The following is a 26,713-nucleotide window of genomic DNA, read 5'->3' on the forward strand; positions in this document are numbered from 1 at the left end:
ACACAGATTTAGAATCTCTCCATTGCACTATCTAAGGAAGGGATATGAGAAAGACAAGTTTGACTTTATAGTATTTTTACAAGGAAAGTACACTGTTAAACATAGAAACTTCAGTACTGAGGCTATGAAAAGAAGGCACTGCTGAGATTCGAACTCAGGATCTCCTGTTTACGAGACAGGCGCTTTAACCAACTAAGCCACAGCACCACTTTGTGTAAGAGTAGAAAAGCACTACTGGTAGAGTCGCCCTCACCTCATTTCTTTCAGTGTCCTTGAATGTCTAGAGATAGACGACTTATGCAAATTCTTTCTTTACTGGACTAATTTTTAGGGCTTCAATAGTGACAAAAAATACAATCTTTCTTGAATTACTGATATTAAAACCCTAAACTTTGGTTAATCTCTGATAAAGTTTGAGCTTGTCCAACTCTTGACATAATCCACTGTTGTAGATATGATAAGAGCCACTTTGCCAGAAGCTCATACACAATCTTTAGTGAAATTGCACAGACTTGTCAAAATCCTCATTAGATCACATCATCTGGCTACAGACTCTTCCTGTAGACGAGCTGCCGAGTGGTTATGGCGTATGACTACTAATCCATTGTGCTCTGCATGCATGGTTTTTGAATCCCATACTTGTTGAAGTTACCTTCATCTCCAATGTTGAAACTCTAAATTATCTTTTTCAGCCCAAGCAGTGAGTATTTCCAGCATTTCCTGTTCAAGAAGGCTGCTATCAAACTTTTCTAACATTTCAGTCTGGCAAAAGTAAACCCACTGTTTTCATTTGGCATGCTTGATGCCATCCTACATTGGCTGACATCTTCTTCCTTTTGAGTACTTTGACAACACAGATTTAGAATCTCTCCATTGCACTATCTAAGGAAGGGATATGAGAAAGACAAGTTTGACTTTATAGTATTTTTACAAGGAAAGTACATTGTTAAACATAGAAACTTCTGTAAGAGGCTATGAAAAGAAGGCACTGCTGAGATTCGAACTCAGGATCTCCTGTTTACAAGACAGGCGCTTTAACCAACTAAGCCACAGCACCACATTGTTTAAGAGTAGGAAAGCACTACTGGTAGAATCGCCCTCACCTCATGTCTTTCAGTGTCCTTGAATGTCTAGAGATAGACGACTTATGCAAATTCTTTCTTTACTGGACTAATTTTTAGGGCTTCAATAGTGACAAAAAATACAATCTTTATTGAATTACTGATATTAAAACCCTAAACTTTGGTTAATCTCTGATAAAGTTTGAGCTTGTCCAACTCTTGACATAATCCACTGTTGTAGATATGATAAGAGCCACTTTGCCAGAAGCTCATACACAATCTTTAGTGAAATTGCACAGACTTGTCAAAATCCTCATTAGATCACATCATCTGGCTACAGACTCTTCCTGTAGACGAGCTGCCGAGTGGTTATGGCGTATGACTACTAATTCATTGTGCTCTGCATGCATGGTTTTTGAATCCCATACTTGTTGAAGTTACCTTCATCTCCAATGTTGAAACTCTAAATTATCTTTTTCAGCCCAAGCAGTGAGTATTTCCAGCATTTCCTGTTCAAGAAGGCTGCTATCAAACTTTTCTAACATTTCAGTCTGGCAAAAGTAAACCCACTGTTTTCATTTGGCATGCTTGATGCCATCCTACATTGGCTGACATCTTCTTCCTTTTGAGTACTTTGACAACACAGATTTAGAATCTCTCCATTGCACTATCTAAGGAAGGGATATGAGAAAGACAAGTTTGACTTTATAGTATTTTTACAAGGAAAGTACATTGTTAAACATAGAAACTTCTGTAAGAGGCTATGAAAAGAAGGCACTGCTGAGATTCGAACTCAGGATCTCCTGTTTACAAGACAGGCGCTTTAACCAACTAAGCCACAGCACCACATTGTTTAAGAGTAGGAAAGCACTACTGGTAGAATCGCCCTCACCTCATGTCTTTCAGTGTCCTTGAATGTCTAGAGATAGACGACTTATGCAAATTCTTTCTTTACTGGACTAATTTTTAGGGCTTCAATAGTGACAAAAAATACAATCTTTCTTGAATTACTGATATTAAAACCCTAAACTTTGGTTAATCTCTGATAAAGTTTGAGCTTGTCCAACTCTTGACATAATCCACTGTTGTAGATATGATAAGAGCCACTTTGCCAGAAGCTCATACACAATCTTTAGTGAAATTGCACAGACTTGTCAAAATCCTCATTAGATCACATCATCTGGCTACAGACTCTTCCTGTAGACGAGCTGCCGAGTGGTTATGGCGTATGACTACTAATTCATTGTGCTCTGCATGCATGGTTTTTGAATCCCATACTTGTTGAAGTTACCTTCATCTCCAATGTTGAAACTCTAAATTATCTTTTTCAGCCCAAGCAGTGAGTATTTCCAGCATTTCCTGTTCAAGAAGGCTGCTATCAAACTTTTCTAACATTTCAGTCTGGCAAAAGTAAACCCACTGTTTTCATTTGGCATGCTTGATGCCATCCTACATTGGCTGACATCTTCTTCCTTTTGAGTACTTTGACAACACAGATTTAGAATCTCTCCATTGCACTATCTAAGGAAGGGATATGAGAAAGACAAGTTTGACTTTATAGTATTTTTACAAGGAAAGTACATTGTTAAACATAGAAACTTCTGTAAGAGGCTATGAAAAGAAGGCACTGCTGAGATTCGAACTCAGGATCTCCTGTTTACAAGACAGGCGCTTTAACCAACTAAGCCACAGCACCACATTGTTTAAGAGTAGGAAAGCACTACTGGTAGAATCGCCCTCACCTCATGTCTTTCAGTGTCCTTGAATGTCTAGAGATAGACGACTTATGCAAATTCTTTCTTTACTGGACTAATTTTTAGGGCTTCAATAGTGACAAAAAATACAATCTTTCTTGAATTACTGATATTAAAACCCTAAACTTTGGTTAATCTCTGATAAAGTTTGAGCTTGTCCAACTCTTGACATAATCCACTGTTGTAGATATGATAAGAGCCACTTTGCCAGAAGCTCATACACAATCTTTAGTGAAATTGCACAGACTTGTCAAAATCCTCATTAGATCACATCATCTGGCTACAGACTCTTCCTGTAGACGAGCTGCCGAGTGGTTATGGCGTATGACTACTAATTCATTGTGCTCTGCATGCATGGTTTTTGAATCCCATACTTGTTGAAGTTACCTTCATCTCCAATGTTGAAACTCTAAATTATCTTTTTCAGCCCAAGCAGTGAGTATTTCCAGCATTTCCTGTTCAAGAAGGCTGCTATCAAACTTTTCTAACATTTCAGTCTGGCAAAAGTAAACCCACTGTTTTCATTTGGCATGCTTGATGCCATCCTACATTGGCTGACATCTTCTTCCTTTTGAGTACTTTGACAACACAGATTTAGAATCTCTCCATTGCACTATCTAAGGAAGGGATATGAGAAAGACAAGTTTGACTTTATAGTATTTTTACAAGGAAAGTACACTGTTAAACATAGAAACTTCAGTACTGAGGCTATGAAAAGAAGGCACTGCTGAGATTCGAACTCAGGATCTCCTGTTTACGAGACAGGCGCTTTAACCAACTAAGCCACAGCACCACTTTGTGTAAGAGTAGAAAAGCACTACTGGTAGAATCGCCCTCACCTCATGTCTTTCAGTGTCCTTGAATGTCTAGAGATAGACGACTTATGCAAATTCTTTCTTTACTGGACTAATTTTTAGGGCTTCAATAGTGACAAAAAATACAATCTTTATTGAATTACTGATATTAAAACCCTAAACTTTGGTTAATCTCTGATAAAGTTTGAGCTTGTCCAACTCTTGACATAATCCACTGTTGTAGATATGATAAGAGCCACTTTGCCAGAAGCTCATACACAATCTTTAGTGAAATTGCACAGACTTGTCAAAATCCTCATTAGATCACATCATCTGGCTACAGACTCTTCCTGTAGACGAGCTGCCGAGTGGTTATGGCATATGACTACTAATTCATTGTGCTCTGCATGCATGGTTTTTGAATCCCATACTTGTTGAAGTTACCTTCATCTCCAATGTTGAAACTCTAAATTATCTTTTTCAGCCCAAGCAGTGAGTATTTCCAGCATTTCCTGTTCAAGAAGGCTGCTATCAAACTTTTCTAACATTTCAGTCTGGCAAAAGTAAACCCACTGTTTTCATTTGGCATGCTTGATGCCATCCTACATTGGCTGACATCTTCTTCCTTTTGAGTACTTTGACAACACAGATTTAGAATCTCTCCATTGCACTATCTAAGGAAGGGATATGAGAAAGACAAGTTTGACTTTATAGTATTTTTACAAGGAAAGTACACTGTTAAACATAGAAACTTCAGTACTGAGGCTATGAAAAGAAGGCACTGCTGAGATTCGAACTCAGGATCTCCTGTTTACGAGACAGGCGCTTTAACCAACTAAGCCACAGCACCACTTTGTGTAAGAGTAGAAAAGCACTACTGGTAGAGTCGCCCTCACCTCATTTCTTTCAGTGTCCTTGAATGTCTAGAGATAGACGACTTATGCAAATTCTTTCTTTACTGGACTAATTTTTAGGGCTTCAATAGTGACAAAAAATACAATCTTTCTTGAATTACTGATATTAAAACCCTAAACTTTGGTTAATCTCTGATAAAGTTTGAGCTTGTCCAACTCTTGACATAATCCACTGTTGTAGATATGATAAGAGCCACTTTGCCAGAAGCTCATACACAATCTTTAGTGAAATTGCACAGACTTGTCAAAATCCTCATTAGATCACATCATCTGGCTACAGACTCTTCCTGTAGACGAGCTGCCGAGTGGTTATGGCGTATGACTACTAATCCATTGTGCTCTGCATGCATGGTTTTTGAATCCCATACTTGTTGAAGTTACCTTCATCTCCAATGTTGAAACTCTAAATTATCTTTTTCAGCCCAAGCAGTGAGTATTTCCAGCATTTCCTGTTCAAGAAGGCTGCTATCAAACTTTTCTAACATTTCAGTCTGGCAAAAGTAAACCCACTGTTTTCATTTGGCATGCTTGATGCCATCCTACATTGGCTGACATCTTCTTCCTTTTGAGTACTTTGACAACACAGATTTAGAATCTCTCCATTGCACTATCTAAGGAAGGGATATGAGAAAGACAAGTTTGACTTTATAGTATTTTTACAAGGAAAGTACATTGTTAAACATAGAAACTTCTGTAAGAGGCTATGAAAAGAAGGCACTGCTGAGATTCGAACTCAGGATCTCCTGTTTACAAGACAGGCGCTTTAACCAACTAAGCCACAGCACCACATTGTTTAAGAGTAGGAAAGCACTACTGGTAGAATCGCCCTCACCTCATGTCTTTCAGTGTCCTTGAATGTCTAGAGATAGACGACTTATGCAAATTCTTTCTTTACTGGACTAATTTTTAGGGCTTCAATAGTGACAAAAAATACAATCTTTATTGAATTACTGATATTAAAACCCTAAACTTTGGTTAATCTCTGATAAAGTTTGAGCTTGTCCAACTCTTGACATAATCCACTGTTGTAGATATGATAAGAGCCACTTTGCCAGAAGCTCATACACAATCTTTAGTGAAATTGCACAGACTTGTCAAAATCCTCATTAGATCACATCATCTGGCTACAGACTCTTCCTGTAGACGAGCTGCCGAGTGGTTATGGCGTATGACTACTAATTCATTGTGCTCTGCATGCATGGTTTTTGAATCCCATACTTGTTGAAGTTACCTTCATCTCCAATGTTGAAACTCTAAATTATCTTTTTCAGCCCAAGCAGTGAGTATTTCCAGCATTTCCTGTTCAAGAAGGCTGCTATCAAACTTTTCTAACATTTCAGTCTGGCAAAAGTAAACCCACTGTTTTCATTTGGCATGCTTGATGCCATCCTACATTGGCTGACATCTTCTTCCTTTTGAGTACTTTGACAACACAGATTTAGAATCTCTCCATTGCACTATCTAAGGAAGGGATATGAGAAAGACAAGTTTGACTTTATAGTATTTTTACAAGGAAAGTACATTGTTAAACATAGAAACTTCTGTAAGAGGCTATGAAAAGAAGGCACTGCTGAGATTCGAACTCAGGATCTCCTGTTTACAAGACAGGCGCTTTAACCAACTAAGCCACAGCACCACATTGTTTAAGAGTAGGAAAGCACTACTGGTAGAATCGCCCTCACCTCATGTCTTTCAGTGTCCTTGAATGTCTAGAGATAGACGACTTATGCAAATTCTTTCTTTACTGGACTAATTTTTAGGGCTTCAATAGTGACAAAAAATACAATCTTTCTTGAATTACTGATATTAAAACCCTAAACTTTGGTTAATCTCTGATAAAGTTTGAGCTTGTCCAACTCTTGACATAATCCACTGTTGTAGATATGATAAGAGCCACTTTGCCAGAAGCTCATACACAATCTTTAGTGAAATTGCACAGACTTGTCAAAATCCTCATTAGATCACATCATCTGGCTACAGACTCTTCCTGTAGACGAGCTGCCGAGTGGTTATGGCGTATGACTACTAATTCATTGTGCTCTGCATGCATGGTTTTTGAATCCCATACTTGTTGAAGTTACCTTCATCTCCAATGTTGAAACTCTAAATTATCTTTTTCAGCCCAAGCAGTGAGTATTTCCAGCATTTCCTGTTCAAGAAGGCTGCTATCAAACTTTTCTAACATTTCAGTCTGGCAAAAGTAAACCCACTGTTTTCATTTGGCATGCTTGATGCCATCCTACATTGGCTGACATCTTCTTCCTTTTGAGTACTTTGACAACACAGATTTAGAATCTCTCCATTGCACTATCTAAGGAAGGGATATGAGAAAGACAAGTTTGACTTTATAGTATTTTTACAAGGAAAGTACACTGTTAAACATAGAAACTTCAGTACTGAGGCTATGAAAAGAAGGCACTGCTGAGATTCGAACTCAGGATCTCCTGTTTACGAGACAGGCGCTTTAACCAACTAAGCCACAGCACCACTTTGTGTAAGAGTAGAAAAGCACTACTGGTAGAGTCGCCCTCACCTCATTTCTTTCAGTGTCCTTGAATGTCTAGAGATAGACGACTTATGCAAATTCTTTCTTTACTGGACTAATTTTTAGGGCTTCAATAGTGACAAAAAATACAATCTTTCTTGAATTACTGATATTAAAACCCTAAACTTTGGTTAATCTCTGATAAAGTTTGAGCTTGTCCAACTCTTGACATAATCCACTGTTGTAGATATGATAAGAGCCACTTTGCCAGAAGCTCATACACAATCTTTAGTGAAATTGCACAGACTTGTCAAAATCCTCATTAGATCACATCATCTGGCTACAGACTCTTCCTGTAGACGAGCTGCCGAGTGGTTATGGCGTATGACTACTAATTCATTGTGCTCTGCATGCATGGTTTTTGAATCCCATACTTGTTGAAGTTACCTTCATCTCCAATGTTGAAACTCTAAATTATCTTTTTCAGCCCAAGCAGTGAGTATTTCCAGCATTTCCTGTTCAAGAAGGCTGCTATCAAACTTTTCTAACATTTCAGTCTGGCAAAAGTAAACCCACTGTTTTCATTTGGCATGCTTGATGCCATCCTACATTGGCTGACATCTTCTTCCTTTTGAGTACTTTGACAACACAGATTTAGAATCTCTCCATTGCACTATCTAAGGAAGGGATATGAGAAAGACAAGTTTGACTTTATAGTATTTTTACAAGGAAAGTACATTGTTAAACATAGAAACTTCTGTAAGAGGCTATGAAAAGAAGGCACTGCTGAGATTCGAACTCAGGATCTCCTGTTTACAAGACAGGCGCTTTAACCAACTAAGCCACAGCACCACATTGTTTAAGAGTAGGAAAGCACTACTGGTAGAATCGCCCTCACCTCATGTCTTTCAGTGTCCTTGAATGTCTAGAGATAGACGACTTATGCAAATTCTTTCTTTACTGGACTAATTTTTAGGGCTTCAATAGTGACAAAAAATACAATCTTTATTGAATTACTGATATTAAAACCCTAAACTTTGGTTAATCTCTGATAAAGTTTGAGCTTGTCCAACTCTTGACATAATCCACTGTTGTAGATATGATAAGAGCCACTTTGCCAGAAGCTCATACACAATCTTTAGTGAAATTGCACAGACTTGTCAAAATCCTCATTAGATCACATCATCTGGCTACAGACTCTTCCTGTAGACGAGCTGCCGAGTGGTTATGGCGTATGACTACTAATTCATTGTGCTCTGCATGCATGGTTTTTGAATCCCATACTTGTTGAAGTTACCTTCATCTCCAATGTTGAAACTCTAAATTATCTTTTTCAGCCCAAGCAGTGAGTATTTCCAGCATTTCCTGTTCAAGAAGGCTGCTATCAAACTTTTCTAACATTTCAGTCTGGCAAAAGTAAACCCACTGTTTTCATTTGGCATGCTTGATGCCATCCTACATTGGCTGACATCTTCTTCCTTTTGAGTACTTTGACAACACAGATTTAGAATCTCTCCATTGCACTATCTAAGGAAGGGATATGAGAAAGACAAGTTTGACTTTATAGTATTTTTACAAGGAAAGTACATTGTTAAACATAGAAACTTCTGTAAGAGGCTATGAAAAGAAGGCACTGCTGAGATTCGAACTCAGGATCTCCTGTTTACAAGACAGGCGCTTTAACCAACTAAGCCACAGCACCACATTGTTTAAGAGTAGGAAAGCACTACTGGTAGAATCGCCCTCACCTCATGTCTTTCAGTGTCCTTGAATGTCTAGAGATAGACGACTTATGCAAATTCTTTCTTTACTGGACTAATTTTTAGGGCTTCAATAGTGACAAAAAATACAATCTTTCTTGAATTACTGATATTAAAACCCTAAACTTTGGTTAATCTCTGATAAAGTTTGAGCTTGTCCAACTCTTGACATAATCCACTGTTGTAGATATGATAAGAGCCACTTTGCCAGAAGCTCATACACAATCTTTAGTGAAATTGCACAGACTTGTCAAAATCCTCATTAGATCACATCATCTGGCTACAGACTCTTCCTGTAGACGAGCTGCCGAGTGGTTATGGCGTATGACTACTAATTCATTGTGCTCTGCATGCATGGTTTTTGAATCCCATACTTGTTGAAGTTACCTTCATCTCCAATGTTGAAACTCTAAATTATCTTTTTCAGCCCAAGCAGTGAGTATTTCCAGCATTTCCTGTTCAAGAAGGCTGCTATCAAACTTTTCTAACATTTCAGTCTGGCAAAAGTAAACCCACTGTTTTCATTTGGCATGCTTGATGCCATCCTACATTGGCTGACATCTTCTTCCTTTTGAGTACTTTGACAACACAGATTTAGAATCTCTCCATTGCACTATCTAAGGAAGGGATATGAGAAAGACAAGTTTGACTTTATAGTATTTTTACAAGGAAAGTACACTGTTAAACATAGAAACTTCAGTACTGAGGCTATGAAAAGAAGGCACTGCTGAGATTCGAACTCAGGATCTCCTGTTTACGAGACAGGCGCTTTAACCAACTAAGCCACAGCACCACTTTGTGTAAGAGTAGAAAAGCACTACTGGTAGAGTCGCCCTCACCTCATTTCTTTCAGTGTCCTTGAATGTCTAGAGATAGACGACTTATGCAAATTCTTTCTTTACTGGACTAATTTTTAGGGCTTCAATAGTGACAAAAAATACAATCTTTCTTGAATTACTGATATTAAAACCCTAAACTTTGGTTAATCTCTGATAAAGTTTGAGCTTGTCCAACTCTTGACATAATCCACTGTTGTAGATATGATAAGAGCCACTTTGCCAGAAGCTCATACACAATCTTTAGTGAAATTGCACAGACTTGTCAAAATCCTCATTAGATCACATCATCTGGCTACAGACTCTTCCTGTAGACGAGCTGCCGAGTGGTTATGGCGTATGACTACTAATTCATTGTGCTCTGCATGCATGGTTTTTGAATCCCATACTTGTTGAAGTTACCTTCATCTCCAATGTTGAAACTCTAAATTATCTTTTTCAGCCCAAGCAGTGAGTATTTCCAGCATTTCCTGTTCAAGAAGGCTGCTATCAAACTTTTCTAACATTTCAGTCTGGCAAAAGTAAACCCACTGTTTTCATTTGGCATGCTTGATGCCATCCTACATTGGCTGACATCTTCTTCCTTTTGAGTACTTTGACAACACAGATTTAGAATCTCTCCATTGCACTATCTAAGGAAGGGATATGAGAAAGACAAGTTTGACTTTATAGTATTTTTACAAGGAAAGTACACTGTTAAACATAGAAACTTCAGTACTGAGGCTATGAAAAGAAGGCACTGCTGAGATTCGAACTCAGGATCTCCTGTTTACGAGACAGGCGCTTTAACCAACTAAGCCACAGCACCACTTTGTGTAAGAGTAGAAAAGCACTACTGGTAGAGTCGCCCTCACCTCATTTCTTTCAGTGTCCTTGAATGTCTAGAGATAGACGACTTATGCAAATTCTTTCTTTACTGGACTAATTTTTAGGGCTTCAATAGTGACAAAAAATACAATCTTTCTTGAATTACTGATATTAAAACCCTAAACTTTGGTTAATCTCTGATAAAGTTTGAGCTTGTCCAACTCTTGACATAATCCACTGTTGTAGATATGATAAGAGCCACTTTGCCAGAAGCTCATACACAATCTTTAGTGAAATTGCACAGACTTGTCAAAATCCTCATTAGATCACATCATCTGGCTACAGACTCTTCCTGTAGACGAGCTGCCGAGTGGTTATGGCGTATGACTACTAATCCATTGTGCTCTGCATGCATGGTTTTTGAATCCCATACTTGTTGAAGTTACCTTCATCTCCAATGTTGAAACTCTAAATTATCTTTTTCAGCCCAAGCAGTGAGTATTTCCAGCATTTCCTGTTCAAGAAGGCTGCTATCAAACTTTTCTAACATTTCAGTCTGGCAAAAGTAAACCCACTGTTTTCATTTGGCATGCTTGATGCCATCCTACATTGGCTGACATCTTCTTCCTTTTGAGTACTTTGACAACACAGATTTAGAATCTCTCCATTGCACTATCTAAGGAAGGGATATGAGAAAGACAAGTTTGACTTTATAGTATTTTTACAAGGAAAGTACATTGTTAAACATAGAAACTTCTGTAAGAGGCTATGAAAAGAAGGCACTGCTGAGATTCGAACTCAGGATCTCCTGTTTACAAGACAGGCGCTTTAACCAACTAAGCCACAGCACCACATTGTTTAAGAGTAGGAAAGCACTACTGGTAGAATCGCCCTCACCTCATGTCTTTCAGTGTCCTTGAATGTCTAGAGATAGACGACTTATGCAAATTCTTTCTTTACTGGACTAATTTTTAGGGCTTCAATAGTGACAAAAAATACAATCTTTATTGAATTACTGATATTAAAACCCTAAACTTTGGTTAATCTCTGATAAAGTTTGAGCTTGTCCAACTCTTGACATAATCCACTGTTGTAGATATGATAAGAGCCACTTTGCCAGAAGCTCATACACAATCTTTAGTGAAATTGCACAGACTTGTCAAAATCCTCATTAGATCACATCATCTGGCTACAGACTCTTCCTGTAGACGAGCTGCCGAGTGGTTATGGCGTATGACTACTAATTCATTGTGCTCTGCATGCATGGTTTTTGAATCCCATACTTGTTGAAGTTACCTTCATCTCCAATGTTGAAACTCTAAATTATCTTTTTCAGCCCAAGCAGTGAGTATTTCCAGCATTTCCTGTTCAAGAAGGCTGCTATCAAACTTTTCTAACATTTCAGTCTGGCAAAAGTAAACCCACTGTTTTCATTTGGCATGCTTGATGCCATCCTACATTGGCTGACATCTTCTTCCTTTTGAGTACTTTGACAACACAGATTTAGAATCTCTCCATTGCACTATCTAAGGAAGGGATATGAGAAAGACAAGTTTGACTTTATAGTATTTTTACAAGGAAAGTACATTGTTAAACATAGAAACTTCTGTAAGAGGCTATGAAAAGAAGGCACTGCTGAGATTCGAACTCAGGATCTCCTGTTTACAAGACAGGCGCTTTAACCAACTAAGCCACAGCACCACATTGTTTAAGAGTAGGAAAGCACTACTGGTAGAATCGCCCTCACCTCATGTCTTTCAGTGTCCTTGAATGTCTAGAGATAGACGACTTATGCAAATTCTTTCTTTACTGGACTAATTTTTAGGGCTTCAATAGTGACAAAAAATACAATCTTTCTTGAATTACTGATATTAAAACCCTAAACTTTGGTTAATCTCTGATAAAGTTTGAGCTTGTCCAACTCTTGACATAATCCACTGTTGTAGATATGATAAGAGCCACTTTGCCAGAAGCTCATACACAATCTTTAGTGAAATTGCACAGACTTGTCAAAATCCTCATTAGATCACATCATCTGGCTACAGACTCTTCCTGTAGACGAGCTGCCGAGTGGTTATGGCGTATGACTACTAATTCATTGTGCTCTGCATGCATGGTTTTTGAATCCCATACTTGTTGAAGTTACCTTCATCTCCAATGTTGAAACTCTAAATTATCTTTTTCAGCCCAAGCAGTGAGTATTTCCAGCATTTCCTGTTCAAGAAGGCTGCTATCAAACTTTTCTAACATTTCAGTCTGGCAAAAGTAAACCCACTGTTTTCATTTGGCATGCTTGATGCCATCCTACATTGGCTGACATCTTCTTCCTTTTGAGTACTTTGACAACACAGATTTAGAATCTCTCCATTGCACTATCTAAGGAAGGGATATGAGAAAGACAAGTTTGACTTTATAGTATTTTTACAAGGAAAGTACACTGTTAAACATAGAAACTTCAGTACTGAGGCTATGAAAAGAAGGCACTGCTGAGATTCGAACTCAGGATCTCCTGTTTACGAGACAGGCGCTTTAACCAACTAAGCCACAGCACCACTTTGTGTAAGAGTAGAAAAGCACTACTGGTAGAGTCGCCCTCACCTCATTTCTTTCAGTGTCCTTGAATGTCTAGAGATAGACGACTTATGCAAATTCTTTCTTTACTGGACTAATTTTTAGGGCTTCAATAGTGACAAAAAATACAATCTTTCTTGAATTACTGATATTAAAACCCTAAACTTTGGTTAATCTCTGATAAAGTTTGAGCTTGTCCAACTCTTGACATAATCCACTGTTGTAGATATGATAAGAGCCACTTTGCCAGAAGCTCATACACAATCTTTAGTGAAATTGCACAGACTTGTCAAAATCCTCATTAGATCACATCATCTGGCTACAGACTCTTCCTGTAGACGAGCTGCCGAGTGGTTATGGCGTATGACTACTAATCCATTGTGCTCTGCATGCATGGTTTTTGAATCCCATACTTGTTGAAGTTACCTTCATCTCCAATGTTGAAACTCTAAATTATCTTTTTCAGCCCAAGCAGTGAGTATTTCCAGCATTTCCTGTTCAAGAAGGCTGCTATCAAACTTTTCTAACATTTCAGTCTGGCAAAAGTAAACCCACTGTTTTCATTTGGCATGCTTGATGCCATCCTACATTGGCTGACATCTTCTTCCTTTTGAGTACTTTGACAACACAGATTTAGAATCTCTCCATTGCACTATCTAAGGAAGGGATATGAGAAAGACAAGTTTGACTTTATAGTATTTTTACAAGGAAAGTACATTGTTAAACATAGAAACTTCTGTAAGAGGCTATGAAAAGAAGGCACTGCTGAGATTCGAACTCAGGATCTCCTGTTTACAAGACAGGCGCTTTAACCAACTAAGCCACAGCACCACATTGTTTAAGAGTAGGAAAGCACTACTGGTAGAATCGCCCTCACCTCATGTCTTTCAGTGTCCTTGAATGTCTAGAGATAGACGACTTATGCAAATTCTTTCTTTACTGGACTAATTTTTAGGGCTTCAATAGTGACAAAAAATACAATCTTTATTGAATTACTGATATTAAAACCCTAAACTTTGGTTAATCTCTGATAAAGTTTGAGCTTGTCCAACTCTTGACATAATCCACTGTTGTAGATATGATAAGAGCCACTTTGCCAGAAGCTCATACACAATCTTTAGTGAAATTGCACAGACTTGTCAAAATCCTCATTAGATCACATCATCTGGCTACAGACTCTTCCTGTAGACGAGCTGCCGAGTGGTTATGGCGTATGACTACTAATTCATTGTGCTCTGCATGCATGGTTTTTGAATCCCATACTTGTTGAAGTTACCTTCATCTCCAATGTTGAAACTCTAAATTATCTTTTTCAGCCCAAGCAGTGAGTATTTCCAGCATTTCCTGTTCAAGAAGGCTGCTATCAAACTTTTCTAACATTTCAGTCTGGCAAAAGTAAACCCACTGTTTTCATTTGGCATGCTTGATGCCATCCTACATTGGCTGACATCTTCTTCCTTTTGAGTACTTTGACAACACAGATTTAGAATCTCTCCATTGCACTATCTAAGGAAGGGATATGAGAAAGACAAGTTTGACTTTATAGTATTTTTACAAGGAAAGTACATTGTTAAACATAGAAACTTCTGTAAGAGGCTATGAAAAGAAGGCACTGCTGAGATTCGAACTCAGGATCTCCTGTTTACAAGACAGGCGCTTTAACCAACTAAGCCACAGCACCACATTGTTTAAGAGTAGGAAAGCACTACTGGTAGAATCGCCCTCACCTCATGTCTTTCAGTGTCCTTGAATGTCTAGAGATAGACGACTTATGCAAATTCTTTCTTTACTGGACTAATTTTTAGGGCTTCAATAGTGACAAAAAATACAATCTTTCTTGAATTACTGATATTAAAACCCTAAACTTTGGTTAATCTCTGATAAAGTTTGAGCTTGTCCAACTCTTGACATAATCCACTGTTGTAGATATGATAAGAGCCACTTTGCCAGAAGCTCATACACAATCTTTAGTGAAATTGCACAGACTTGTCAAAATCCTCATTAGATCACATCATCTGGCTACAGACTCTTCCTGTAGACGAGCTGCCGAGTGGTTATGGCGTATGACTACTAATTCATTGTGCTCTGCATGCATGGTTTTTGAATCCCATACTTGTTGAAGTTACCTTCATCTCCAATGTTGAAACTCTAAATTATCTTTTTCAGCCCAAGCAGTGAGTATTTCCAGCATTTCCTGTTCAAGAAGGCTGCTATCAAACTTTTCTAACATTTCAGTCTGGCAAAAGTAAACCCACTGTTTTCATTTGGCATGCTTGATGCCATCCTACATTGGCTGACATCTTCTTCCTTTTGAGTACTTTGACAACACAGATTTAGAATCTCTCCATTGCACTATCTAAGGAAGGGATATGAGAAAGACAAGTTTGACTTTATAGTATTTTTACAAGGAAAGTACATTGTTAAACATAGAAACTTCTGTAAGAGGCTATGAAAAGAAGGCACTGCTGAGATTCGAACTCAGGATCTCCTGTTTACAAGACAGGCGCTTTAACCAACTAAGCCACAGCACCACATTGTTTAAGAGTAGGAAAGCACTACTGGTAGAATCGCCCTCACCTCATGTCTTTCAGTGTCCTTGAATGTCTAGAGATAGACGACTTATGCAAATTCTTTCTTTACTGGACTAATTTTTAGGGCTTCAATAGTGACAAAAAATACAATCTTTCTTGAATTACTGATATTAAAACCCTAAACTTTGGTTAATCTCTGATAAAGTTTGAGCTTGTCCAACTCTTGACATAATCCACTGTTGTAGATATGATAAGAGCCACTTTGCCAGAAGCTCATACACAATCTTTAGTGAAATTGCACAGACTTGTCAAAATCCTCATTAGATCACATCATCTGGCTACAGACTCTTCCTGTAGACGAGCTGCCGAGTGGTTATGGCGTATGACTACTAATTCATTGTGCTCTGCATGCATGGTTTTTGAATCCCATACTTGTTGAAGTTACCTTCATCTCCAATGTTGAAACTCTAAATTATCTTTTTCAGCCCAAGCAGTGAGTATTTCCAGCATTTCCTGTTCAAGAAGGCTGCTATCAAACTTTTCTAACATTTCAGTCTGGCAAAAGTAAACCCACTGTTTTCATTTGGCATGCTTGATGCCATCCTACATTGGCTGACATCTTCTTCCTTTTGAGTACTTTGACAACACAGATTTAGAATCTCTCCATTGCACTATCTAAGGAAGGGATATGAGAAAGACAAGTTTGACTTTATAGTATTTTTACAAGGAAAGTACATTGTTAAACATAGAAACTTCTGTAAGAGGCTATGAAAAGAAGGCACTGCTGAGATTCGAACTCAGGATCTCCTGTTTACAAGACAGGCGCTTTAACCAACTAAGCCACAGCACCACATTGTTTAAGAGTAGGAAAGCACTACTGGTAGAATCGCCCTCACCTCATGTCTTTCAGTGTCCTTGAATGTCTAGAGATAGACGACTTATGCAAATTCTTTCTTTACTGGACTAATTTTTAGGGCTTCAATAGTGACAAAAAATACAATCTTTCTTGAATTACTGATATTAAAACCCTAAACTTTGGTTAATCTCTGATAAAGTTTGAGCTTGTCCAACTCTTGACATAATCCACTGTTGTAGATATGATAAGAGCCACTTTGCCAGAAGCTCATACACAATCTTTAGTGAAATTGCACAGACTTGTCAAAATCCTCATTAGATCACATCATCTGGCTACAGACTCTTCCTGTAGACGAGCTGCCGAGTGGTTATGGCGTATGACTACTAATTCATTGTGCTCTGCATGCATGGTTTTTGAATCCCATACTTGTTGAAGTTACCTTCATCTCCAATGTTGAAACTCTAAATTATCTTTTTCAGCCCAAGCAGTGAGTATTTCCAGCATTTCCTGTTCAAGAAGGCTGCTATCAAACTTTTCTAACATTTCAGTCTGGCAAAAGTAAACCCACTGTTTTCATTTGGCATGCTTGATGCCATCCTACATTGGCTGACATCTTCTTCCTTTTGAGTACTTTGACAACACAGATTTAGAATCTCTCCATTGCACTATCTAAGGAAGGGATATGAGAAAGACAAGTTTGACTTTATAGTATTTTTACAAGGAAAGTACATTGTTAAACATAGAAACTTCTGTAAGAGGCTATGAAAAGAAGGCACTGCTGAGATTCGAACTCAGGATCTCCTGTTTACAAGACAGGCGCTTTAACCAACTAAGCCACAGCACCACATTGTTTAAGAGTAGGAAAGCACTACTGGTAGAATCGCCCTCACCTCATGTCTTTCAGTGTCCTTGAATGTCTAGAGATAGACGACTTATGCAAATTCTTTCTTTACTGGACTAATTTTTAGGGCTTCAATAGTGACAAAAAATACAATCTTTCTTGAATTACTGATATTAAAACCCTAAACTTTGGTTAATCTCTGATAAAGTTTGAGCTTGTCCAACTCTTGACATAATCCACTGTTGTAGATATGATAAGAGCCACTTTGCCAGAAGCTCATACACAATCTTTAGTGAAATTGCACAGACTTGTCAAAATCCTCATTAGATCACATCATCTGGCTACAGACTCTTCCTGTAGACGAGCTGCCGAGTGGTTATGGCGTATGACTACTAATTCATTGTGCTCTGCATGCATGGTTTTTGAATCCCATACTTGTTGAAGTTACCTTCATCTCCAATGTTGAAACTCTAAATTATCTTTTTCAGCCCAAGCAGTGAGTATTTCCAGCATTTCCTGTTCAAGAAGGCTGCTATCAAACTTTTCTAACATTTCAGTCTGGCAAAAGTAAACCCACTGTTTTCATTTGGCATGCTTGATGCCATCCTACATTGGCTGACATCTTCTTCCTTTTGAGTACTTTGACAACACAGATTTAGAATCTCTCCATTGCACTATCTAAGGAAGGGATATGAGAAAGACAAGTTTGACTTTATAGTATTTTTACAAGGAAAGTACACTGTTAAACATAGAAACTTCAGTACTGAGGCTATGAAAAGAAGGCACTGATGAGATTCGAACTCAGGATCTCCTGTTTACAAGACAGGCGCTTTAACCAACTAAGCCACAGCACCACATTGTTTAAGAGTAGGAAAGCACTACTGGTAGAATCGCCCTCACCTCATGTCTTTCAGTGTCCTTGAATGTCTAGAGATAGACGACTTATGCAAATTCTTTCTTTACTGGACTAATTTTTAGGGCTTCAATAGTGACAAAAAATACAATCTTTCTTGAATTACTGATATTAAAACCCTAAACTTTGGTTAATCTCTGATAAAGTTTGAGCTTGTCCAACTCTTGACATAATCCACTGTTGTAGATATGATAAGAGCCACTTTGCCAGAAGCTCATACACAATCTTTAGTGAAATTGCACAGACTTGTCAAAATCCTCATTAGATCACATCATCTGGCTACAGACTCTTCCTGTAGACGAGCTGCCGAGTGGTTATGGCGTATGACTACTAATTCATTGTGCTCTGCATGCATGGTTTTTGAATCCCATACTTGTTGAAGTTACCTTCATCTCCAATGTTGAAACTCTAAATTATCTTTTTCAGCCCAAGCAGTGAGTATTTCCAGCATTTCCTGTTCAAGAAGGCTGCTATCAAACTTTTCTAACATTTCAGTCTGGCAAAAGTAAACCCACTGTTTTCATTTGGCATGCTTGATGCCATCCTACATTGGCTGACATCTTCTTCCTTTTGAGTACTTTGACAACACAGATTTAGAATCTCTCTATTGCACTATCTAAGGAAGGGATATGAGAAAGACAAGTTTGACTTTATAGTATTTTTACAAGGAAAGTACATTGTTAAACATAGAAACTTCTGTAAGAGGCTATGAAAAGAAGGCACTGCTGAGATTCGAACTCAGGATCTCCTGTTTACAAGACAGGCGCTTTAACCAACTAAGCCACAGCACCACATTGTTTAAGAGTAGGAAAGCACTACTGGTAGAATCGCCCTCACCTCATGTCTTTCAGTGTCCTTGAATGTCTAGAGATAGACGACTTATGCAAATTCTTTCTTTACTGGACTAATTTTTAGGGCTTCAATAGTGACAAAAAATACAATCTTTCTTGAATTACTGATATTAAAACCCTAAACTTTGGTTAATCTCTGATAAAGTTTGAGCTTGTCCAACTCTTGACATAATCCACTGTTGTAGATATGATAAGAGCCACTTTGCCAGAAGCTCATACACAATCTTTAGTGAAATTGCACAGACTTGTCAAAATCCTCATTAGATCACATCATCTGGCTACAGACTCTTCCTGTAGACGAGCTGCCGAGTGGTTATGGCGTATGACTACTAATTCATTGTGCTCTGCATGCATGGTTTTTGAATCCCATACTTGTTGAAGTTACCTTCATCTCCAATGTTGAAACTCTAAATTATCTTTTTCAGCCCAAGCAGTGAGTATTTCCAGCATTTCCTGTTCAAGAAGGCTGCTATCAAACTTTTCTAACATTTCAGTCTGGCAAAAGTAAACCCACTGTTTTCATTTGGCATGCTTGATGCCATCCTACATTGGCTGACATCTTCTTCCTTTTGAGTACTTTGACAACACAGATTTAGAATCTCTCTATTGCACTATCTAAGGAAGGGATATGAGAAAGACAAGTTTGACTTTATAGTATTTTTACAAGGAAAGTACATTGTTAAACATAGAAACTTCTGTAAGAGGCTATGAAAAGAAGGCACTGCTGAGATTCGAACTCAGGATCTCCTGTTTACAAGACAGGCGCTTTAACCAACTAAGCCACAGCACCACATTGTTTAAGAGTAGGAAAGCACTACTGGTAGAATCGCCCTCACCTCATGTCTTTCAGTGTCCTTGAATGTCTAGAGATAGACGACTTATGCAAATTCTTTCTTTACTGGACTAATTTTTAGGGCTTCAATAGTGACAAAAAATACAATCTTTCTTGAATTACTGATATTAAAACCCTAAACTTTGGTTAATCTCTGATAAAGTTTGAGCTTGTCCAACTCTTGACATAATCCACTGTTGTAGATATGATAAGAGCCACTTTGCCAGAAGCTCATACACAATCTTTAGTGAAATTGCACAGACTTGTCAAAATCCTCATTAGATCACATCATCTGGCTACAGACTCTTCCTCTTCCCGAGACAGGCGCTTTAACCAACTAAGCCACAGCACCACTTTGTGTAAGAGTAGAAAAGCACTACTGGTAGAATCGCCCTCACCTCATGTCTTTCAGTGTCCTTGAATGTCTAGAGATAGACGACTTATGCAAATTCTTTCTTTACTGGACTAATTTTTAGGGCTTCAATAGTGACAAAAAATACAATCTTTATTGAATTACTGATATTAAAACCCTAAACTTTGGTTAATCTCTGATAAAGTTTGAGCTTGTCCAACTCTTGACATAATCCACTGTTGTAGATATGATAAGAGCCACTTTGCCAGAAGCTCATACACAATCTTTAGTGAAATTGCACAGACTTGTCAAAATCCTCATTAGATCACATCATCTGGCTACAGACTCTTCCTGTAGACGAGCTGCCGAGTGGTTATGGCGTATGACTACTAATTCATTGTGCTCTGCATGCATGGTTTTTGAATCCCATACTTGTTGAAGTTACCTTCATCTCCAATGTTGAAACTCTAAATTATCTTTTTCAGCCCAAGCAGTGAGTATTTCCAGCATTTCCTGTTCAAGAAGGCTGCTATCAAACTTTTCTAACATTTCAGTCTGGCAAAAGTAAACCCACTGTTTTCATTTGGCATGCTTGATGCCATCCTACATTGGCTGACATCTTCTTCCTTTTGAGTACTTTGACAACACAGATTTAGAATCTCTCCATTGCACTATCTAAGGAAGGGATATGAGAAAGACAAGTTTGACTTTATAGTATTTTTACAAGGAAAGTACATTGTTAAACATAGAAACTTCTGTAAGAGGCTATGAAAAGAAGGCACTGCTGAGATTCGAACTCGGGATCTCCTGTTTACAAGACAGGCGCTTTAACCAACTAAGCCACAGCACCACATTGTTTAAGAGTAGGAAAGCACTACTGGTAGAATCGCCCTCACCTCATGTCTTTCAGTGTCCTTGAATGTCTAGAGATAGACGACTTATGCAAATTCTTTCTTTACTGGACTAATTTTTAGGGCTTCAATAGTGACAAAAAATACAATCTTTCTTGAATTACTGATATTAAAACCCTAAACTTTGGTTAATCTCTGATAAAGTTTGAGCTTGTCCAACTCTTGACATAATCCACTGTTGTAGATATGATAAGAGCCACTTTGCCAGAAGCTCATACACAATCTTTAGTGAAATTGCACAGACTTGTCAAAATCCTCATTAGATCACATCATCTGGCTACAGACTCTTCCTGTAGACGAGCTGCCGAGTGGTTATGGCGTATGACTACTAATTCATTGTGCTCTGCATGCATGGTTTTTGAATCCCATACTTGTTGAAGTTACCTTCATCTCCAATGTTGAAACTCTAAATTATCTTTTTCAGCCCAAGCAGTGAGTATTTCCAGCATTTCCTGTTCAAGAAGGCTGCTATCAAACTTTTCTAACATTTCAGTCTGGCAAAAGTAAACCCACTGTTTTCATTTGGCATGCTTGATGCCATCCTACATTGGCTGACATCTTCTTCCTTTTGAGTACTTTGACAACACAGATTTAGAATCTCTCCATTGCACTATCTAAGGAAGGGATATGAGAAAGACAAGTTTGACTTTATAGTATTTTTACAAGGAAAGTACATTGTTAAACATAGAAACTTCTGTAAGAGGCTATGAAAAGAAGGCACTGCTGAGATTCGAACTCAGGATCTCCTGTTTACAAGACAGGCGCTTTAACCAACTAAGCCACAGCACCACATTGTTTAAGAGTAGGAAAGCACTACTGGTAGAATCGCCCTCACCTCATGTCTTTCAGTGTCCTTGAATGTCTAGAGATAGACGACTTATGCAAATTCTTTCTTTACTGGACTAATTTTTAGGGCTTCAATAGTGACAAAAAATACAATCTTTATTGAATTACTGATATTAAAACCCTAAACTTTGGTTAATCTCTGATAAAGTTTGAGCTTGTCCAACTCTTGACATAATCCACTGTTGTAGATATGATAAGAGCCACTTTGCCAGAAGCTCATACACAATCTTTAGTGAAATTGCACAGACTTGTCAAAATCCTCATTAGATCACATCATCTGGCTACAGACTCTTCCTGTAGACGAGCTGCCGAGTGGTTATGGCGTATGACTACTAATTCATTGTGCTCTGCATGCATGGTTTTTGAATCCCATACTTGTTGAAGTTACCTTCATCTCCAATGTTGAAACTCTAAATTATCTTTTTCAGCCCAAGCAGTGAGTATTTCCAGCATTTCCTGTTCAAGAAGGCTGCTATCAAACTTTTCTAACATTTCAGTCTGGCAAAAGTAAACCCACTGTTTTCATTTGGCATGCTTGATGCCATCCTACATTGGCTGACATCTTCTTCCTTTTGAGTACTTTGACAACACAGATTTAGAATCTCTCCATTGCACTATCTAAGGAAGGGATATGAGAAAGACAAGTTTGACTTTATAGTATTTTTACAAGGAAAGTACATTGTTAAACATAGAAACTTCTGTAAGAGGCTATGAAAAGAAGGCACTGCTGAGATTCGAACTCAGGATCTCCTGTTTACAAGACAGGCGCTTTAACCAACTAAGCCACAGCACCACATTGTTTAAGAGTAGGAAAGCACTACTGGTAGAATCGCCCTCACCTCATGTCTTTCAGTGTCCTTGAATGTCTAGAGATAGACGACTTATGCAAATTCTTTCTTTACTGGACTAATTTTTAGGGCTTCAATAGTGACAAAAAATACAATCTTTATTGAATTACTGATATTAAAACCCTAAACTTTGGTTAATCTCTGATAAAGTTTGAGCTTGTCCAACTCTTGACATAATCCACTGTTGTAGATATGATAAGAGCCACTTTGCCAGAAGCTCATACACAATCTTTAGTGAAATTGCACAGACTTGTCAAAATCCTCATTAGATCACATCATCTGGCTACAGACTCTTCCTGTAGACGAGCTGCCGAGTGGTTATGGCGTATGACTACTAATTCATTGTGCTCTGCATGCATGGTTTTTGAATCCCATACTTGTTGAAGTTACCTTCATCTCCAATGTTGAAACTCTAAATTATCTTTTTCAGCCCAAGCAGTGAGTATTTCCAGCATTTCCTGTTCAAGAAGGCTGCTATCAAACTTTTCTAACATTTCAGTCTGGCAAAAGTAAACCCACTGTTTTCATTTGGCATGCTTGATGCCATCCTACATTGGCTGACATCTTCTTCCTTTTGAGTACTTTGACAACACAGATTTAGAATCTCTCCATTGCACTATCTAAGGAAGGGATATGAGAAAGACAATTTTGACTTTATAGTATTTTTACAAGGAAAGTACACTGTTAAACATAGAAACTTCAGTACTGAGGCTATGAAAAGAAGGCACTGCTGAGATTCGAACTCAGGATCTCCTGTTTACGAGACAGGCGCTTTAACCAACTAAGCCACAGCACCACTTTGTGTAAGAGTAGAAAAGCACTACTGGTAGAGTCGCCATCACCTCATGTCTTTCAGTGTCCTTGAATGTCTAGAGATAGACGACTTATGCAAATTCTTTCTTTACTGGACTAATTTTTAGGGCTTCAATAGTGACAAAAAATACAATCTTTATTGAATTACTGATATTAAAACCCTAAACTTTGGTTAATCTCTGATAAAGTTTGAGCTTGTCCAACTCTTGACATAATCCACTGTTGTAGATATGATAAGAGCCACTTTGCCAGAAGCTCATACACAATCTTTAGTGAAATTGCACAGACTTGTCAAAATCCTCATTAGATCACATCATCTGGCTACAGACTCTTCCTGTAGACGAGCTGCCGAGTGGTTATGGCGTATGACTACTAATTCATTGTGCTCTGCATGCATGGTTTTTGAATCCCATACTTGTTGAAGTTACCTTCATCTCCAATGTTGAAACTCTAAATTATCTTTTTCAGCCCAAGCAGTGAGTATTTCCAGCATTTCCTGTTCAAGAAGGCTGCTATCAAACTTTTCTAACATTTCAGTCTGGCAAAAGTAAACCCACTGTTTTCATTTGGCATGCTTGATGCCATCCTACATTGGCTGACATCTTCTTCCTTTTGAGTACTTTGACAACACAGATTTAGAATCTCTCCATTGCACTATCTAAGGAAGGGATATGAGAAAGACAAGTTTGACTTTATAGTATTTTTACAAGGAAAGTACATTGTTAAACATAGAAACTTCTGTAAGAGGCTATGAAAAGAAGGCACTGCTGAGATTCGAACTCAGGATCTCCTGTTTACAAGACAGGCGCTTTAACCAACTAAGCCACAGCACCACATTGTTTAAGAGTAGGAAAGCACTACTGGTAGAATCGCCCTCACCTCATGTCTTTCAGTGTCCTTGAATGTCTAGAGATAGACGACTTATGCAAATTCTTTCTTTACTGGACTAATTTTTAGGGCTTCAATAGTGACAAAAAATACAATCTTTATTGAATTACTGATATTAAAACCCTAAACTTTGGTTAATCTCTGATAAAGTTTGAGCTTGTCCAACTCTTGACATAATCCACTGTTGTAGATATGATAAGAGCCACTTTGCCAGAAGCTCATACACAATCTTTAGTGAAATTGCACAGACTTGTCAAAATCCTCATTAGATCACATCATCTGGCTACAGACTCTTCCTGTAGACGAGCTGCCGAGTGGTTATGGCGTATGACTACTAATTCATTGTGCTCTGCATGCATGGTTTTTGAATCCCATACTTGTTGAAGTTACCTTCATCTCCAATGTTGAAACTCTAAATTATCTTTTTCAGCCCAAGCAGTGAGTATTTCCAGCATTTCCTGTTCAAGAAGGCTGCTATCAAACTTTTCTAACATTTCAGTCTGGCAAAAGTAAACCCACTGTTTTCATTTGGCATGCTTGATGCCATCCTACATTGGCTGACATCTTCTTCCTTTTGAGTACTTTGACAACACAGATTTAGAATCTCTCCATTGCACTATCTAAGGAAGGGATATGAGAAAGACAAGTTTGACTTTATAGTATTTTTACAAGGAAAGTACACTGTTAAACATAGAAACTTCAGTACTGAGGCTATGAAAAGAAGGCACTGCTGAGATTCGAACTCAGGATCTCCTGTTTACGAGACAGGCGCTTTAACCAACTAAGCCACAGCACCACATTGTGTAAGAGTAGAAAAGCACTACTGGTAGAGTCGCCCTCACCTCATTTCTTTCAGTGTCCTTGAATGTCTAGAGATAGACGACTTATGCAAATTCTTTCTTTACTGGACTAATTTTTAGGGCTTCAATAGTGACAAAAAATACAATCTTTCTTGAATTACTGATATTAAAACCCTAAACTTTGGTTAATCTCTGATAAAGTTTGAGCTTGTCCAACTCTTGACATAATCCACTGTTGTAGATATGATAAGAGCCACTTTGCCAGAAGCTCATACACAATCTTTAGTGAAATTGCACAGACTTGTCAAAATCCTCATTAGATCACATCATCTGGCTACAGACTCTTCCTGTAGACGAGCTGCCGAGTGGTTATGGCGTATGACTACTAATCCATTGTGCTCTGCATGCATGGTTTTTGAATCCCATACTTGTTGAAGTTACCTTCATCTCCAATGTTGAAACTCTAAATTATCTTTTTCAGCCCAAGCAGTGAGTATTTCCAGCATTTCCTGTTCAAGAAGGCTGCTATCAAACTTTTCTAACATTTCAGTCTGGCAAAAGTAAACCCACTGTTTTCATTTGGCATGCTTGATGCCATCCTACATTGGCTGACATCTTCTTCCTTTTGAGTACTTTGACAACACAGATTTAGAATCTCTCCATTGCACTATCTAAGGAAGGGATATGAGAAAGACAAGTTTGACTTTATAGTATTTTTACAAGGAAAGTACACTGTTAAACATAGAAACTTCAGTACTGAGGCTATGAAAAGAAGGCACTGCTGAGATTCGAACTCAGGATCTCCTGTTTACGAGACAGGCGCTTTAACCAACTAAGCCACAGCACCACTTTGTGTAAGAGTAGAAAAGCACTACTGGTAGAGTCGCCCTCACCTCATGTCTTTCAGTGTCCTTGAATGTCTAGAGATAGACGACTTATGCAAATTCTTTCTTTACTGGACTAATTTTTAGGGCTTCAATAGTGACAAAAAATACAATCTTTCTTGAATTACTGATATTAAAACCCTAAACTTTGGTTAATCTCTGATAAAGTTTGAGCTTGTCCAACTCTTGACATAATCCACTGTTGTAGATATGATAAGAGCCACTTTGCCAGAAGCTCATACACAATCTTTAGTGAAATTGCACAGACTTGTCAAAATCCTCATTAGATCACATCATCTGGCTACAGACTCTTCCTGTAGACGAGCTGCCGAGTGGTTATGGCGTATGACTACTAATCCATTGTGCTCTGCATGCATGGTTTTTGAATCCCATACTTGTTGAAGTTACCTTCATCTCCAATGTTGAAACTCTAAATTATCTTTTTCAGCCCAAGCAGTGAGTATTTCCAGCATTTCCTGTTCAAGAAGGCTGCTATCAAACTTTTCTAACATTTCAGTCTGGCAAAAGTAAACCCACTGTTTTCATTTGGCATGCTTGATGCCAT

General features: G+C 38.2%; 29 non-coding genes across 29 annotated transcripts; all 29 read right to left on the reverse strand.

Annotated features, from left to right (window-relative positions):
• Nucleotides 1-133: 133 nt before the first annotated feature.
• Nucleotides 134-207, reverse strand: TRNAT-CGU (transfer RNA threonine (anticodon CGU)). The gene has a single exon. It is a non-coding gene; the product is annotated as a tRNA-Thr (tRNA).
• A 776-nt stretch (nt 208-983) lies between these two features.
• TRNAT-UGU (transfer RNA threonine (anticodon UGU)) lies at nt 984-1,057 on the reverse strand. The gene has a single exon. It is a non-coding gene; the product is annotated as a tRNA-Thr (tRNA).
• A 776-nt stretch (nt 1,058-1,833) lies between these two features.
• On the reverse strand, nt 1,834-1,907 carry TRNAT-UGU (transfer RNA threonine (anticodon UGU)). The gene has a single exon. It is a non-coding gene; the product is annotated as a tRNA-Thr (tRNA).
• Nucleotides 1,908-2,683: 776 nt separating this feature from the next.
• Nucleotides 2,684-2,757, reverse strand: TRNAT-UGU (transfer RNA threonine (anticodon UGU)). Its single transcript has one exon. It is a non-coding gene; the product is annotated as a tRNA-Thr (tRNA).
• Nucleotides 2,758-3,534: 777 nt separating this feature from the next.
• TRNAT-CGU (transfer RNA threonine (anticodon CGU)) lies at nt 3,535-3,608 on the reverse strand. The gene has a single exon. It is a non-coding gene; the product is annotated as a tRNA-Thr (tRNA).
• A 777-nt stretch (nt 3,609-4,385) lies between these two features.
• On the reverse strand, nt 4,386-4,459 carry TRNAT-CGU (transfer RNA threonine (anticodon CGU)). The gene has a single exon. It is a non-coding gene; the product is annotated as a tRNA-Thr (tRNA).
• Nucleotides 4,460-5,235: 776 nt separating this feature from the next.
• Nucleotides 5,236-5,309, reverse strand: TRNAT-UGU (transfer RNA threonine (anticodon UGU)). The gene has a single exon. It is a non-coding gene; the product is annotated as a tRNA-Thr (tRNA).
• Nucleotides 5,310-6,085: 776 nt separating this feature from the next.
• On the reverse strand, nt 6,086-6,159 carry TRNAT-UGU (transfer RNA threonine (anticodon UGU)). The gene has a single exon. It is a non-coding gene; the product is annotated as a tRNA-Thr (tRNA).
• Nucleotides 6,160-6,936: 777 nt separating this feature from the next.
• Nucleotides 6,937-7,010, reverse strand: TRNAT-CGU (transfer RNA threonine (anticodon CGU)). Its single transcript has one exon. It is a non-coding gene; the product is annotated as a tRNA-Thr (tRNA).
• A 776-nt stretch (nt 7,011-7,786) lies between these two features.
• Nucleotides 7,787-7,860, reverse strand: TRNAT-UGU (transfer RNA threonine (anticodon UGU)). Its single transcript has one exon. It is a non-coding gene; the product is annotated as a tRNA-Thr (tRNA).
• A 776-nt stretch (nt 7,861-8,636) lies between these two features.
• Nucleotides 8,637-8,710, reverse strand: TRNAT-UGU (transfer RNA threonine (anticodon UGU)). The gene has a single exon. It is a non-coding gene; the product is annotated as a tRNA-Thr (tRNA).
• A 777-nt stretch (nt 8,711-9,487) lies between these two features.
• TRNAT-CGU (transfer RNA threonine (anticodon CGU)) lies at nt 9,488-9,561 on the reverse strand. The gene has a single exon. It is a non-coding gene; the product is annotated as a tRNA-Thr (tRNA).
• A 777-nt stretch (nt 9,562-10,338) lies between these two features.
• Nucleotides 10,339-10,412, reverse strand: TRNAT-CGU (transfer RNA threonine (anticodon CGU)). Its single transcript has one exon. It is a non-coding gene; the product is annotated as a tRNA-Thr (tRNA).
• Nucleotides 10,413-11,188: 776 nt separating this feature from the next.
• On the reverse strand, nt 11,189-11,262 carry TRNAT-UGU (transfer RNA threonine (anticodon UGU)). Its single transcript has one exon. It is a non-coding gene; the product is annotated as a tRNA-Thr (tRNA).
• A 776-nt stretch (nt 11,263-12,038) lies between these two features.
• On the reverse strand, nt 12,039-12,112 carry TRNAT-UGU (transfer RNA threonine (anticodon UGU)). The gene has a single exon. It is a non-coding gene; the product is annotated as a tRNA-Thr (tRNA).
• A 777-nt stretch (nt 12,113-12,889) lies between these two features.
• Nucleotides 12,890-12,963, reverse strand: TRNAT-CGU (transfer RNA threonine (anticodon CGU)). Its single transcript has one exon. It is a non-coding gene; the product is annotated as a tRNA-Thr (tRNA).
• A 776-nt stretch (nt 12,964-13,739) lies between these two features.
• On the reverse strand, nt 13,740-13,813 carry TRNAT-UGU (transfer RNA threonine (anticodon UGU)). The gene has a single exon. It is a non-coding gene; the product is annotated as a tRNA-Thr (tRNA).
• Nucleotides 13,814-14,589: 776 nt separating this feature from the next.
• TRNAT-UGU (transfer RNA threonine (anticodon UGU)) lies at nt 14,590-14,663 on the reverse strand. Its single transcript has one exon. It is a non-coding gene; the product is annotated as a tRNA-Thr (tRNA).
• Nucleotides 14,664-15,439: 776 nt separating this feature from the next.
• Nucleotides 15,440-15,513, reverse strand: TRNAT-UGU (transfer RNA threonine (anticodon UGU)). Its single transcript has one exon. It is a non-coding gene; the product is annotated as a tRNA-Thr (tRNA).
• A 776-nt stretch (nt 15,514-16,289) lies between these two features.
• Nucleotides 16,290-16,363, reverse strand: TRNAT-UGU (transfer RNA threonine (anticodon UGU)). The gene has a single exon. It is a non-coding gene; the product is annotated as a tRNA-Thr (tRNA).
• A 776-nt stretch (nt 16,364-17,139) lies between these two features.
• TRNAT-UGU (transfer RNA threonine (anticodon UGU)) lies at nt 17,140-17,213 on the reverse strand. Its single transcript has one exon. It is a non-coding gene; the product is annotated as a tRNA-Thr (tRNA).
• Nucleotides 17,214-18,840: 1,627 nt separating this feature from the next.
• TRNAT-UGU (transfer RNA threonine (anticodon UGU)) lies at nt 18,841-18,914 on the reverse strand. Its single transcript has one exon. It is a non-coding gene; the product is annotated as a tRNA-Thr (tRNA).
• Nucleotides 18,915-19,690: 776 nt separating this feature from the next.
• Nucleotides 19,691-19,764, reverse strand: TRNAT-UGU (transfer RNA threonine (anticodon UGU)). The gene has a single exon. It is a non-coding gene; the product is annotated as a tRNA-Thr (tRNA).
• A 2,020-nt stretch (nt 19,765-21,784) lies between these two features.
• On the reverse strand, nt 21,785-21,858 carry TRNAT-UGU (transfer RNA threonine (anticodon UGU)). Its single transcript has one exon. It is a non-coding gene; the product is annotated as a tRNA-Thr (tRNA).
• A 776-nt stretch (nt 21,859-22,634) lies between these two features.
• On the reverse strand, nt 22,635-22,708 carry TRNAT-UGU (transfer RNA threonine (anticodon UGU)). Its single transcript has one exon. It is a non-coding gene; the product is annotated as a tRNA-Thr (tRNA).
• A 777-nt stretch (nt 22,709-23,485) lies between these two features.
• On the reverse strand, nt 23,486-23,559 carry TRNAT-CGU (transfer RNA threonine (anticodon CGU)). The gene has a single exon. It is a non-coding gene; the product is annotated as a tRNA-Thr (tRNA).
• A 776-nt stretch (nt 23,560-24,335) lies between these two features.
• TRNAT-UGU (transfer RNA threonine (anticodon UGU)) lies at nt 24,336-24,409 on the reverse strand. Its single transcript has one exon. It is a non-coding gene; the product is annotated as a tRNA-Thr (tRNA).
• A 777-nt stretch (nt 24,410-25,186) lies between these two features.
• On the reverse strand, nt 25,187-25,260 carry TRNAT-CGU (transfer RNA threonine (anticodon CGU)). Its single transcript has one exon. It is a non-coding gene; the product is annotated as a tRNA-Thr (tRNA).
• Nucleotides 25,261-26,037: 777 nt separating this feature from the next.
• On the reverse strand, nt 26,038-26,111 carry TRNAT-CGU (transfer RNA threonine (anticodon CGU)). The gene has a single exon. It is a non-coding gene; the product is annotated as a tRNA-Thr (tRNA).
• Nucleotides 26,112-26,713: the final 602 nt, after the last annotated feature.

Source organism: Anomaloglossus baeobatrachus, chromosome 7, assembly GCF_048569485.1.
Source record: "Anomaloglossus baeobatrachus isolate aAnoBae1 chromosome 7, aAnoBae1.hap1, whole genome shotgun sequence".
Classification (NCBI taxonomy): Eukaryota; Metazoa; Chordata; class Amphibia; order Anura; family Aromobatidae; genus Anomaloglossus; species Anomaloglossus baeobatrachus.